The sequence below is a fragment of the Schistocerca americana genome, chromosome 5 (assembly GCF_021461395.2).
Source record: "Schistocerca americana isolate TAMUIC-IGC-003095 chromosome 5, iqSchAmer2.1, whole genome shotgun sequence".
Lineage (NCBI taxonomy): Eukaryota > Metazoa > Arthropoda > Insecta > Orthoptera > Acrididae > Schistocerca > Schistocerca americana.
Window position 1 is genome coordinate 713,650,148 of NC_060123.1, and position 16,388 is coordinate 713,666,535.

A 16,388-nucleotide genomic window follows, 5' to 3' on the forward strand; every position below is an offset into this window, starting at 1 on the left:
CAACAGATTTTATTTGTACACGAAAGGAAATACGCCAGTATCAGAGCAGTCTCGTTTGTCCAGATGGAAAGAAACGGGTTTCGAGGAACTGTATTTCTTCGTCGCCGTTTGTATGCTAATGGCTCGTGTGAAAAATCTGAAAATCAGTGACTATTCGTCCAGAGACAAACTCTCGAACACTTTGGCGAAACTACGCCCAGGGACCGTTTTCTGTTAATTTTAAGAGTGCTTCACTCCAGTGACAACTCTGTCAGCAATGAAGAAGACAGCTTATTAAAAATTAGGTATATTGTTGATAAAATACGCGCATCATTTTGCAGCACATTTCATCCATATCAAATTCTCTGCATTGACGAAAGACTCTTGTTGTTTAAAGGGCGATTATCGTTCAAACAGTACATTCCCTCCAAAACAAGTAGGTTTGGAAAAAAAAACATTTGTGCTATGCGACTGCCAGATTGGTTATATCTTGGGTTTCATTGTTTACACGGGCACAAATACTGCAACTGACTTCCACAATCTGGGGAAAAGTGGTGACATAATAGCAACATTGATGAAACCATTTTTAGGAAAGGGACATACGTTCTATGTCGATATTGGTATTCAAGCCCAGACCTGTTTCTTTGGCTTCATAACCATGGAACAAACGCATGTGGTACTGTTCACAAAAACAGACGCAACATACCAAAATTGGAAAACAAACTAGAACGAGGAGAAATACAGTTTATGTCCACTGCTAGAATCCTTGCCATGAAATTGTATGACAAAAGAGAAGTGTGGATGATGACCACCTGTAATACTGCAGAAATGGTTGAGATGGAAAAGGCAAACCGCAAGACAGGTGAAAGATTAAGGAAACCACAATGTGTTGCAGATTACAACAAGAGTATGGGTGCTACTGACCGCTGTGTCATGCTGCTGAGTTCAGAGTAATCAGTACGAAAGACTCTCAGGTGGTACAAAAAGTTATTTTGCCACGTACTGGATCTGTGCATTTTAAATGCCCATGCTCTCCACAAATGGAAAACTCGAAGAAACGTACGCCAATGCGTCGGTGCGCAGTGTGCTCGAAGCAGAAAACGCGCCGAGAAACGAGATACAAATGTAGAGCATGCAACATACCATTATGTGTAGTGCCATTTTTTTTTAGGTCTATCACACTAAACGAAACTATTAACAGCCTACAATCACTCAGAAGAGAAGAAGCGACATTTATAACTTTCTAAAAGTAAAGGACAACAAAAAGGAAATAAGAAACATAAAAAATACAAAAATTGTATACAAAATAAGATAAACACAAAAAAATATTTTTTTAACTTCGCCAGTGCCGGTCCAAAGCCCGGGTCAAAAAGAATGATGGAAAATATATTCAGAAGGTGTAAAAGATACTGCAACACTTATGATTTATGACTCTGAAGCCACTTTACAGGAGTGTTACTGCACTCTCAAAAAAACGAACTGCATTTCTCAGATGCCATTACATATGTTAAGCATAAAATTAAAAAAAGCATAGTGCTACATTGCTGATTTAAACAAACATCACGTTTGTTTGCGTGGCCATCTTCCACAGCATCTCTAACAATTAAATATTGTTAGCTTTGCCGTCTTAATCTTACTGCAATTAATGTAGAAGTGTTTCACACTAGACGCTTTTCGCTTTTATTTACAAAGCATCTTCTGTGTTAACTGGTTTTCCTGCTTCATGTCAACCTCCGCTAATGAAGATAGGGAAAGCAGTGGTGCGCAAAGGATGTATACATGAAGCAGGAAAACCAATGAACACAGAAGATGCTTTGTAAATAAAAGCGAAACGTGTCTGTTCTGAAATTCTTTTTCATTAATTGCAGTAAGTTTAAGACGGCAAAGCTAACAATAACTAATTCTACATATCGTTTATTATAGTGATTCCTAGCAACATGAGCAGTTTCAATGCACATCATGTGTGTCCAGTAATTCATTTGCAGATTCACAGCCGCGGAAAAAGTTTGGAGATACATCGTGTGTCAGTGATCACACACAGAAGGCGAGAAGTATTCAGCACAGGGTGCGCTCGGCCAAGCGGCGAGCTGAGCCGCAGGGAACGAACGGACCGTGGGGAAAGCCCTTAGCGCAGGTACCAGGATTAGGCGGCCTAAACGGCGCTAGATGGATGCACGGTTGCAGCAGCCAAACGGTTAAATGGTCAAATCAGTGAAACATCAAAAAATCGTAACAGTTTCCGCCGTGAATAAAGCACCTTGTTGAAGCGGTGTAGCTTACGTACCTTAGCGATACAGATAGCCGATTTGCTATATCGCCGGTACGGCCGCTGTGAAGGGGTACCTGAAGAAAGGCCAGACTAGCACACAGATTGCTAAATAGAGCAACTACGTTTTCGATAGCTGCAGGGCAACTGTCTCGATGAATGACAGACATAGTCTCGTAACATTGACCCACATGTCCTTCCTGGCTGTGGGGAAAACATCGTATGAGGATATTTTTGATATCAAACTAATTGTCTAAATAATTAAACTGATAAATCAATTTATCACTCCCCCTCTAGGAAATACTCAAACCATCAGAGAATCCTTCCCGCCTCCCCCTCTCGAAAATATGCAGCCTTCCCCACCGCTTCCCCCAATTCGCCCCACCTCTCCCCATGCACTCCGACATCACTTTCTCCCACCCCTCAGAGTAAAAAAAAAAATGAAAATAAAATAAAATAAAATAAAAAAATGACCGGAAAAATCATTCAGTCCGTGCTGATGTGTTAAATGGAAGAATCTCATGACAGGAAATTGAAATCAACGTCAATTACACTGCAGAACATATATTGTTTATTTATAAAATACAATTAGCATATTATTTACATAATCAGTTTGCTGGAGACAGGGCTCTAGCTAGATCTATTTAATTGCCAGGTAAATCGGCAGGAAATCCAAATTTTTGGGGAATATTCAAGTTTTTAAGGTAAATTAAAATGCTAAGATCATAGCATTGCAGAGGACATAATAATAACAATAATAATAACAGGCCCGCGAAAAGAATAGGCCGCCGGTATGTTCTGCCAGTCGTAAAAGGCGACGAAAAGAACAAACCACTAATAGGGCTAACCCCCCTTTTAGTGTGATTACTTGGTTCAGGACAGAACTAAAGAAGCCTCGGACAAGCGCCGTCACGGTCGTAGACGACGCTTGAACCCTATGCCCGCCCACAATGGTAATGACACTGCTAGCCAACTGGAAAATGATTTAAATCCAAATAGAGGTGTTTTGCAGGATATGTTTCCTGCAACCACCCTAGAAGGAAAACGAAGACAGAGAATGAGATGGTCAGATGAAGTTAATCGACACCTCATGTTCTGTTATTACCAAGCAACAAACCTAGGAACCAACACAACTGGATACTGATCACAAGTATACACAACATTTATTACCAGATACCTGGAATTAAAATTTTTAACAGAACAGCGACTAGCTGATCAGATCCGTGTAATAATAAAAAATAACAGGATAACCCAGTCAGAATTAGAAAACATCAAACAACAAGTACAACAAATACTGAAACAAAATAATGTGCAATTAGAAGAAGAAGAAAATACAGTAATGGACTCAAACATCCCAGAGCAAACAAACAAAGAACAACATGCATCAATTAAACAATAAGAGGAAAACGAAATCTTAAGACGGCCACCAGAACAAGCACAAATAGAACATGAAGTGACACACATGTTAGATATAGAAGAAAAATTTCAGTTGACATATATAGAATACAAAGACACAAATACAGACATTACATCATTCTTGCAGAGACCAACATATAGCCCACTAGTCGAAACAACAATAAAAACTATCAACACAATCATACACAACAAAATAAATGAATACACAACTATGGAAGAGTTACAACTGCTGGTTTATGTGGGAGCACTCACTACACTAAATATACACACTAGGCAGAGCTGAGAACCAACCAACACACAGAAGAAACCCACAAAACCAGCATGGCAACACAGGCTACAGATCAGAATAGAAAAACTGAGAAAAGACATCGGACAGCTAACACAATTTATAAGAAATGAAATATCAGACAAAAAACGAAAAAGGTTAGGTAAAATCTCACAACAAGAAGCAATAGAGCAATTAGATGAAAAGAAGTAGAAATTACAAGCATTGGCCAAACGACTTAGAAGATACAAAAAAAGTGAAAATAGAGGGAAACAAAACCAAACATTCAACACAAACCAAAAGAAATTTTACCAAACAATAGATAACACACACATAAAAATAGACACTCCACCAAACATAACAGACATGGAACACTTCTGGAGCAACATATGGTCAAACCTGGTACAACATAACAGGCATGCACGGTGGATACAAGCAGAAACACACTCATACAAGATGATACCACAAATGCCTGAAGTGATGATTTTGCAACATGAAGTCACCCGAGCAATTAATTCTACACACAATTGGAAAGCCCCTGGAAATGATAAAATAGCAAATTTCTGGCTAAAGAAGTTCACTGCAACATATTCACATTTAACTAAATTATTTAACAGTTACATTGCAGACCCATACATATTCCCTGATACACTTACACATGGAATAACTTATCTGAAACCTAAAGATCAAGCAGACACAGCAAACCCAGCTAAATATCGCCCCATAACATGCCTACCAACAATCTACGAAATATTAACTTCAGTCATTACACAGAAATTAATGACACATACAACACAGAACAAAATTATAAATGAAGAACAAAAAGGCTGCTGCAAAGGAGCACGAGGATGTAAAGAGCTACTGATAATAGATGCAGAGGTGACATATCAAGCTAAAACTAAACAAAGGTCGCTACACTACGCAAACAGTGATTACCAAAAAGCTTTTGATAGTGTACCCCACTCATGGTTACTACAGATATTGGAAATATACAAAGTAGATCCTAAATTGATACAGTTTCTAAACGTAGTAATGAAAAACTGGAAAACCACACTTACTATCCTAACAAATTCAGATAATATCACATCACAGCCAATACAGATTAAGTGTGGAATATACCAAGGAGACTCATTAAGTTCTTTCTGGTTCTGTCTTGCTCTGAACCCACTATCCAACATGCTAAATAATACAAATTATGGATATAATATTACTGGAACATACCCACACAAAATCACACATTTGCTATATATGGATGATCTAAAACTACTGGCAGCAACCAATCAACAACTCAACCAATTACTAAAGATAACAGAAGTATTCAGCAATGATATAAATATGGCTTTTGGAACAGACAAATGTAAGAAAAATAGCATAGTCAAGGGAAAACACACTAAACAAGAAGATTACATATTGAATAACCACAGTGACTCCATAGAAGCGATGGAAAAAACAGATCCCTATAAATACCTAGGATACAGACAAAAGATAGGAATAGATAATACAAATATTAAAGAAGAACTAAAAGAAAAATATTGACAAAGACTAACAAAAATACTGAAAACAGAAATGACAGCAAGAAACAAGACAAAAGCTATAAATACTTATGCTATACCAATATTGACCTACTCATTTGGAGTAGTGAAATGGAGTAACACAGACCTAGAAGCACTAAATACACTTACACGTTCACAATGCCACAAATATAGAATACATCACATACATTCAGCAACAGAAAGATTCACATTAAGCAGAAAGCAAGGAGGCAGGGGATTCATCGACATAAAAAACCTACATTATGGACAGGTAGACAATTTAAGAAAATTCTTTCTAGAACGAGCAGAAACTAGCAAAATACACAAAGCAATCACTCATATAAATACAGTGGCTACACCACTGCAATTTCATAACCACTTCTACAACCCTTTAGATCACATAACATCAACAAATACGAGGAAAGTAAATTGGAAGGGGAAGGCACTACATGCAAGCACCCGTATCATCTAACACAGCCACACATTGATCAAGACGCATCCAACACATGGCTAAGAAAAGGCAATATATACAGTGAGACGGAAGGATTCATGATTGCAATACAGGATCAAACAATAAACACCAGATATTACAGTAAGCATATTATTAAAGATCCCAATACCACAACAGATAAATGCAGATTTTGCAAACAACAAATAGAAACAGTAGATCACATCACAAGCGGATGTACAATACTAGCAAATACAGAATACCCCAGAAGACATGACAATGTAGCAAAAATAATACATCAACAGCTTGCCTTACAACATAAACTTATAAAACAATATGTTCCCACACACAAGTAAGCACCACAAAATGTACTGGAGAACGATGAATGCAAATTATACTGGAACAGAACCATTATAACAGATAAAACAACACCACATAACAAACCTGACATCATACTCACCAATAAAAAGAAGAAATTAACACGACCAATCGAAATATCCATACCCAATACAACAAATATACAAAAGAAAACAGGAGAAAAAATTGAAAAATACATCCAACTGGCTGAGGAAGTCAAGGACATGTGGCATCAGGATAAAGTTGACATTATACCAATTATACTATCAACTACAGGAGTCATACCACACAATATGCACCAGTACATCAATGCAATACAGCTACATCCAAACGTATATATACAACTACAGAAATCTGTAATTATTGATACATGTTTAATTACCCGAAAGTTCCTAAATGCAATATAACATATACCGTACAGATAAAAGGAAGTGACGCTCGATCAAGATCCGTGTCACTTTCCATTTTTAACCAGACTTAACGTCTGAGAAAGCAAAGAAATAATAATAATAAAAATAATATGTTCATTATTCATAAAAATTCAATTTTAATATTGTCACAGTCCAACTATGACGTCACACTCCTAGATGCCCACCCCCGAATAGTTGAGAACTCTAAATCCCCTCTTTCCATCGGCAGAGAATTGGTGGAAAATTCCAAAATAAGCTACAAAATTCGAGTTTCCTCCTTTGGCTGTGAAGCAGAGGAGTTGGGAACGGGTCCTTGCCATTGATCGAGTGCTGGAGAGTCCTTTAAGCGAATTTCGTCAATAGCTGTTGGATGCAGAGAGGATATTTTCGCTATTAGTCCAGCACGTGTTGCTACAGCTAGTCTAACCAAAAGCTCCAAGTGGGAAGGAAATTGTCACTGAAGTGCAGTGGAGTACCATTCCTGCCGATCTATAAGTGGACAGATGAAAATGTCAGATGCCTTAATAAGGCAGATACGTCAGAAAATTTAAAAAAGGACACGTGTAAGTTAAAGGTAGATATAGTGGGAGTTTGTGAGGTATGGTGGCAGGAGGAACAAGACTTCTGGTCAGGTGAATACACTGTTATAAATATAAAATCAAATAGGGGTTGTTGTTGTTGTGGTCTTCAGTCCTGAGACTGGTTTGATGCAGCTCTCCATGCTAATCTATCCTGTGCAAGCTTCTTCATCTTCCAGTACCTACTGCAACCTACATCCTTCTGAATCTGCTTAGTGTATTCATCTTTTGGTCTCCCTCTACGATTTTTACCCTCCACGCTGCCCTCCAATACTAAATTGGTGATCCCTTGATGCCTCAGAACATGTCCTATCAACCGACCCCTTCTTCTGGTCAAGTTGTGCCACAAACATCTCTTCTCCCCAGTCCTATTCAATACCTCATCATTAGTTATGTGATCTATCCATCTATCTTCAGAATTCTTCTGTAGCACCACATTTCAAAAGCTTCTATTCTCTTCTTGTCCAAACTATTTATCGTACATGTTTCACTTCCATACATGGCTACACTCCATACAAATACTTTCAGAAATGACTTCCTGACACTTAAATCTATACTCGATGTTAACAAATTTCTCTTCTTCAGAAATGCTTTCCTTGCCGTTCCCAGTCTACATTTTATATCTTCTCCACTTCGTCCATCATCAGTTATTTTCCTTCCCAAATAGCAAAACTCCTTTACTACTTTAAGTGCCTCATTTCCTAATCTCATTCCCTCAGCATCACCCGACATAATTCAACTACATTCCAGTATCCTCGTTTTGCTTTTGTTGATGTTCATCTTATATCTTCCTTTCAAGACACTGTCCATTCCATTCAACTGTTCTTCCAAGTCCAAATGTCATCGGCGAACCTCAAAGTTTTTATTTCTTCTCCATGGATTTTAATACCTACTCCGAACTTTACTTTCGTTTCCTTTACTGCTTGCTCAATATACAGATTGAATAACATCGGGGAGAGGCTACAAGCCTGTCTTACTCCCTTCCCAACCACTGCTGCCCCTTCACGTCCCTCGCCTCTTATAACTGCCATCTAGTTTCTGTACAAATTGTAAATAGCCTTTCGCTCCCTGTATTTTACCCCTGCCACCTTTAGAATTTGAAAGAGAGTATTACAGTCAACATTGTCAAAATCTTCTCTAAGTCTACAAATGCTAGAAACGTAGGTTTGCCTTTCCTTAATCTTTCTTCTAAGATAAGTCGTGAGGTCAGTATTGCCTCACGTGTTCCAGTATTTTTACGGAATCCAAAATGATCTTCCCCGAGGTCGGCTTCTACTAGTTTTTCCATTCGTCTGTAAAGAATTCGTGTTAGTATTTTGCAGCTGTGGCTTATTAAACTGATTGTTCGGTAATTTTCAAATCTGTCAACACCTGCTTTTTTTGGGATTGGAATTATTATATTCTTCTTGAAGTCTGAGGGTATTTCGCCTGTTCCATACATCTTGCTCACCAGATGGTAGAGTTTTGTCAGGACTGGCTCTCCCAAGGCCGTCAGTAGTTCCAATGGAACGTTGTCTACTCCGGGGGCCTTGTATCGACTCAGGTGTTTCAGTGCTCTGTCAAATTCTTCACGCAGTATCGTATCTCCCATTTCATCTTCATCTACATCCTCTTAAATTTCCATAATATTATCCTCAAGTACATCGCCCTTGTATAGACCCTCTATATACTCCTTCCACCTTTCTGCTGTCCCTTCTTTGCTTAAAACTGGGTTTCCATCTGAGCTCTTGATGTTCATACAAGTGGTTCTCTTATCTCCAAAGATCTCTTTAATTTTCCTGTAGGCAGTATCTATCTTACCCCTAGTGAGATAAGCCTCTACATCCTTACATTTGTCCTCTAGCCATCCCTCCTTAGCCATTTTGCACTTCCTGTCGATCTCATTTCTGAGACGTTTGTATTACTTTTTGGCTGCTTAATTTACTGCATTTTTATATTTTCTCCTTTCATCAACTAAATCTGATATTTCTTCTGTTACCCAAGTATTTCAATTAGCCCTCGTCTTTTTACCTACTTGATCCTCTGCTGCCTTCACTACTTCATCCCTCAGAGCTACCCACTCTTCTTCCAGTGTATTTCTTTCCCCCATTCCTGTCAATTGTTCCCTTATGCTCTCCCTGAAACTCTGTAGAACCTCTGGTTCTTTCAATTTATCCAGGTCCCATCTCCTTAAATTCCCACCCTTTTGCAGTTCCTTCAGTTTTAATCTACAGGTCACAACCAACAGATTGTGGTCAGAGTCCACATCTGCCCCTGGAAATGTTTTAGAATTTAAAACCGGGTTCCTAAATCTCTGTCTTACCATTATATAATGTATCTGATGCCTTTTAGTATCTCCAGGGTTGTTCCATGTATACAACCTTCTTTGATGATTCTTAAACCAAGTGTTAGCTATGATTAAGTTGTGCTCTGTGCAAAATTCTACCAGGCGGCTTCCTCTTTCATTTCTTAGCCCCAGTCCATATCCACCTACTACGTATCCTTCTCTCCCTTTTCCTACACTCGAATTCCAGTCACCCATGACTATTAAATTTTCGTCTCCCTTCCCTATTTGAATAATTTCTTTTATTTCATCATACATTTCTTCAATTTCTTCGTCATCTGCAGAGCTAGTTGGCATATAAGCTTGTACTACTGTCGTAGGCATGGGCTTCGTATCTACCTTGGCCACAATAATGCGTTCACTATGCTGTTTGTAGTAGCTTACCCGCATTCCTATTTTCTTATTCATTATTAAAGCTACTCCTGCATTACCCCTATTTGATTTTGTATTTATAACCCTGTAGTCACCTGACCAGAAGTCTTGTTCCTCCTGCCACTGCACTTCACTAATTCCCACTATATCTAACTTTAACGTATCCATTTCCTTTTTAAAATTTTCTAACCTACCTGCCCGATTAAGGAATCTGACATTCCACGCTCCGATCCGTAGAACGCCAGTTCTCTTTCTCCTGATAACGACATCCTCTTGAGTTGTCCCCGCCCGGAGATTCGAATGGGGGACTATTTTACCTCTGGAATATTTTCCCCAAGAGGACGCCACCATCATTTAATCATACAGTAATGCTGCATGCCCTCGGGAAAAATTATGGCCGTAGTTTCCCCTTGCTTTCAGCCGTTCGCAGTACCAGCACAGCACGGCCGTTTTGGTTATTGTTACAAGGTCAGATCAGTGAATCATCCGGACTGTTGACCTTGGAACTACTGAAAAGGCTGCTGCCCCTCTTCAGGAACCACACGTTTGTCTGGCCTCTCAACAGATACCCCTCCGTTGTGGTTGTACATACTGTACGGCCATCTATATCGCTGAGGCACGCAAGCCTCTCCACCAACGGCAAGGTCCATGGTTCATGGGGTGATGGGGGGGGGGGGGGGAGCAAATAGGGGTAATGCAACAGAAACTTTAATAATGAACAAAAATCTGGGAATTTATATAAGCTACTATGAATAGTATAGTGCAAGTATTATTGTAGGCTGGATACACTTGAAGCCCACACTCACCAGAGTAGTACAAGTTTATATGCCAACTAACCCCACAGATGATGAACGTATTGAAGAATTGTGTAATGATATAAAAGAAATTATTGACGTAGGTGTAAAAGTCGAAAGGGAGACGAAAATTTAATAGTCATGGGAGAGTGGAATTCGGCAGTAGTAAAAGGAAGCGAAGGAAAAATAGTAGGTGAATGTGGACTGGGGACAAGGAAGGAAAGAGAAAGCTGCCTAATAGAACTTTGCACAGAGCATAATTTAATCGTAGCTAACACTTGGTTTAAAAATCATTGAAGAGCGTTATACACTCCTGGAAATGGAAAAAAGAACACATTGACACCGGTGTGTCAGACCCACCATACTTGCTCCGGACACTGCGAGAGGGCTGTACAAGCAATGATCACACGCACGGCACAGCGGACACACCAGGAACCGCGGTGTTGGCCGTCGAATGGCGCTAGCTGCGCAGCATTTGTGCACCGCCGCCGTCAGTGTCAGCCAGTTTGCCGTGGCATACGGAGCTCCATCGCAGTCTTTAACACTGGTAGCATGCCGTGACAGCGTGGACGTGAACCGTATGTGCAGTTGACGGACTTTGAGCGAGGGCGTATAGTGGGCATGCGGTAGGCCGGGTGGACGTACCGCCGAAGTGCTCAACACGTGGGGCGTGAGGTCTCCACAGTACATCGATGTTGTCGCCAGTGGTCGGCGGAAGGTGCACGTGCCCGTCGACCTGGGACCGGACCGCAGCGACGCACGGATGCACGCCAAGACCGTAGGATCCTACACAGTGCCGTAGGGGACCGCACCGCCACTTCCCAGCAAATTAGGGACACTGTTGCTCCTGGGGTATCGGCGAGGACCATTCGCAACCGTCTCCATGAAGCTGGGCTACGGTCGCGCACACCGTTAGGCCGTCTTCCGCTCACGCCCCAACATCATGCAGCCCGCCTCCAGTGGTGTCGCGACAGGCGTGAATGGAGGGACGAATGGAGACGTGTCGTCTTCAGCGATGAAAGTCGCTTCTGCCTTAGTGCCAATGATGGTCGTATGCGTGTTTGGCGCCGTGCAGGTGAGCGCCACAATCAGGACTGCATACGACCGAGGCACACAGGGCCAACACCCGGCATCATGGTGTGGGGAGCGATCTCCTACACTGGCCGTACACCACTGGTGATCGTCGAGGGGACACTGAATAGTGCACGGTACATCCAAACCGTCATCGAACCCATCGTTCTACCATTCCTAGACCGGCAAGGGAACTTGCTGTTCCAACAGGACAATGTACGTCCGCATGTATCCCGTGCCACCCAACGTGCTCTAGAAGGTGTAAGTCAACTACCCTGGTCAGCAAGCTCTCCGGATCTGTCCCTCATTGAGCATGTTTGGGACTGGATGAAGCGTCGTCTCACGCGGTCTGCACGTCCAGCACGAACGCTGGTCCAACTGAGGCGCCAGGTGGAAATGGCATGGCAAGTCGTTCCACAGGACTACATCCAGCATCTCTACGATCGTCTCCATGGGAGAATAGCAGCCTGCATTGCTGGGAAAGGTGGATATACACTGTACTAGTGCCGACATTGTGCATGCTCTGTTGCCTGTGTCTATGTGCCTGTGGTTCTGTCAGTGTGATCATGTGATGTATCTGACCCCAGGAACGTGTCAATAAAGTTTCCCCTTCCTGGGACAATGAATTCACGGTGTTCTTATTTCAATTTCCAGGAGTGTATATGTTGAAGAGACCTGGAGACAACAGAATGTTTCGACTGATTATATGATGGTAAGACGTAGTGGATATTAAGCTGATAAGAAGAGATTATTTTACCAGAAGACAGAACACGTAGAGGAAATGTAGCATACGCCACAATGCGGTACAAGATTTTCACACTAAGAATTAATAAGCAACGATACTTTAGCGATGTGTAAACGCGGGTACGCTCCTATTCCTTCTGTCTTCGAAAGAGACGCGCACAAATGTTTGAATCTACATTTCGCATTAGAAGTTAGAGGTGTATGGACAACACCGCGGTCATGGATTGGCTGGCTTTAAATGGCTCTGAGATCTATGGGACTTAACATCTATGGTCATCAGTCCCCTAGAACGTAGAACTACTTAAACCTAACTAATCTAAGGACGGCACACAACACCCAGTCATCACGAGGCAGAGAAAATCCCTGACGCCGCCAGGAATCGAACCGGTGAACCCGAGCGCGGGAAGCGAGAACGCTACCGCACGACCATGAGCTGCGGACGCTCGTGGATTGGGAAAAGTGGATTTTTTAAACTGGGGAGTTTATGTTCGGGGTTGAATAGCAGTTAGAACACTTTCTCCTAACTTCACCTGCTTGCCTTGAATTGCGTAGGAGTTACCGATGCCAGGCCGTGGCCATTGGCAGACCGGTTACGAGGGCTCGACCGACCGGAAGCCGCGACTTGACGGTCGCGACCGGCTGGCACAAAGAAAGGTTCAGGCTCTTCAGGTAAACAGTACACTTGGTCAATGGCGCAGGACGAAACTATAGAGGTGACGGTCAGTTTTTTCGTTTGGGATGCAGTGTTCATGACAGATAACGAGCAATACATTCAGAAAAAGTATTGTACGATATATTTCTCATGTCTGTTGGCTAGGATGCGACTCGCTACTCGTAAATGGGTGTATGTGCGTTTCATTCACCAATGTTGTCGCTACCTGACTCCACCATTTAGGGGCAGGGATTTATAGCAGCACTGCGACAGTGGGTCCCTTTCCAAATATCATTTCCATTCTTATGTCCCTCCCGGCAGCTATTCACTTATAGATCGGCAGGTGGCTAATCTCATGCACTTCGGTGTCAGTGTGCTGTCCTATTATTACTGCCCGTCCTTCCCACGTAGGGCTATTGGCTAGACTGACTGGAGCAACTTTCTTGTGCTAGACCATAGCGAAATTATCCATTCTGCATCCAACAGCTACTCTCTAGTCCTTGATCAACGGCATCTACCCCTCCCCAACTCCTATGCCTCAGGCCATGGAAAAAAGTTGAATTTTCTCGCTGATTTTTTAAATTTTCCGCCAATTTTTGAGTTTATAGCCAATAGGAGGAGGGGAGTTAGACTGGAGTATTCTGGGGAGGCTATGTTGGGCTGTGGCGTCGTTGTTAGGCTGTGGCTTTATTCCAAATATGAGAAATGAACAGGGTACCCCTGCATAACAGCGATGTGCAAATTGAAGCATATAAATAATGAATATATATGTTACTATCAATATTTCTATTATCATTATGTCCTCTGCAATGCAATGTACTTAACATTATGTACAAAAAACAAAATGGTGTTTTGCTAAAGGCGGACGTAACTCAAAACATACACTCCTGGAAATTGAAATAAGAACACCGTGAATTCATTGTCCCAGGAAGGGGAAACTTTATTGACACATTCCTGGGGTCAGATACATCACGTGATCACACTAACAGAACCACAGGCACATAGACACAGGAAACAGAGCATGCAAAATGTCGGCACTAGTACAGTGTATATCCACCTTTCGCAGCAATGCAGGCTGCTATTCTCCCATGGAGACGATCGTAGAGATGCTGGATGTAGTCCTGTGGAACGACTTGCCATGCCATTTCCACCTGGCGCCTCAGTTGGACCAGCGTTCGTGCTGGACGTGCAGACCGCGTGAGACGTCGCTTCATCCAGTCCCAAACATGCTCAATGAGGGACAGATCCGGAGATCTTGCTGGTCAGGGTAGTTGACTTACACCTTCTAGAGCACGTTGGGTGGCACGGGATACATGCGGACGTGCATTGTCCTGTTGGAACAGCAAGTTCCCTTGCCGGTCTAGGAATGGTAGAACGATGGGTTCGATGACGGTTTGGATGTACCGTGCACTATTCAGTGTCCCCTCGACGATCACCAGTGGTGTACGGCCAGTGTAGGAGATCGCTCCCCACACCATGATGCCGGGTGTTGGCCCTGTGTGCCTCGGTCGTATGCAGTCCTGATTGTGGCGCTCACCTGCACGGCGCCAAACACGCATACGACCATCATTGGCACCAAGGCAGAAGCGACTCTCATCGCTGAAGACGACACGTCTCCATTCGTCCCTCCATTCACGCCTGTCGCGACACCACTGGAGGCGGGCTGCACCATGTTGGGGCGTGAGCGGAAGACGGCCTAACGGTGTGCGGGACCGTAGCCCAGCTTCATGGAGACGGTTGCGAATGGTCCTCGCCGATACCCCAGGAGCAACAGTGTCCCTAATTTGCTGGGAAGTGGCGGTGCGGTCCCCTACGGCACTGTGTAGGATCCTACGGTCTTGGCGTGCATCCGTGCGTCGCTGCGGTCCGGTCCCAGGTCGACGGGCACGTGCACCTTCCGCCGACCACTGGCGACAACATCGATGTACTGTGGAGACCTCACGCCCCACGTGTTGAGCACTTCGGCGGTACGTCCACCCGGCCTACCGCATGCCCACTATACGCCCTCGCTCAAAGTCCGTCAACTGCACATACGGTTCACGTCCACGCTGTCGCGGCATGCTACCAGTGTTAAAGACTGCTATGGAGCTCCGTATGCCACGGCAAACTGGCTGACACTGACGGCGGCGGTGCACAAATGCTGCGCAACTAGCGCCATTCGACGGCCAACACCGCGGTTCCTGGTGTGTCCGCTGTGCCGTGCGTGTGATCATTGCTTGTACAGCCCTCTCGCAGTGTCCGGAGCAAGTATGGTGGGTCTGACACACCGGTGTCAATGTGTTCTTTTTTCCATTTCCAGGAGTGTATGTTATTTTAAAGCAAACACAGACAAAAGACCTTCAACATCAAGATGCATTTTATAAATAAACAATGTATCCTCTACAATGTAATTTACACTGCTTTCAATTTTGTGTCTTCAGATGCTTCCAGTCCGACAGCTCAGCACAAACTATTGTATGAACCGATTTGCACGCATTGAATGCACGCAAAGTTTCCCTGTCACAGTTTACGTGTAAACACGCACGTATTGTGCAAAAGTGTGATGTAGTACCAACTGATCATCACAATGGAAACAGACAGATGGATAAGCTTAATCGTTAAATTTGAGTTTTGGTTACATTTGCAACGGTAAACTATGATTACTCTGTCACTTGTATTGTCAAGATGCGACCTCACGATGGTTCCTACAAGGCATTATCAGATCTTGATACGTATGACGAAAAAAGAAAATTGAAACCGAAATAAATAGCAAACTTTGTATGGCCCATCAATAATACTCTGCACTTTTTCAATATCCCATTCCCCATGCACAATGAAAGCTGATACGCATGCATATATTTAGCAGTGACAAGCTTACAGTTCAAATTTTGTGGGTTATTCACCAGTTATCTTTTAGTACACTTACTTCCTCGTAAGCTGCTGTATTTCTTATGTAACACTCCATATACATGAGAAACGCATTTGAATATCAATATCATTTCTTGAAACATGAGATGATGTCATAAATAATTCTAATTTTATATCGGTCGCGATGGATAATCTACGATATTTTATGCTAACCTATTACCAATAATGTAGTGTAGTGGAACAGCAACACGCGCAGTTATGTGTAAGTACTGTTAGAGCAGTAAGAACTCACAGAAGAAGGTAACAGCAAATAAAAGAACACACACACAGACAC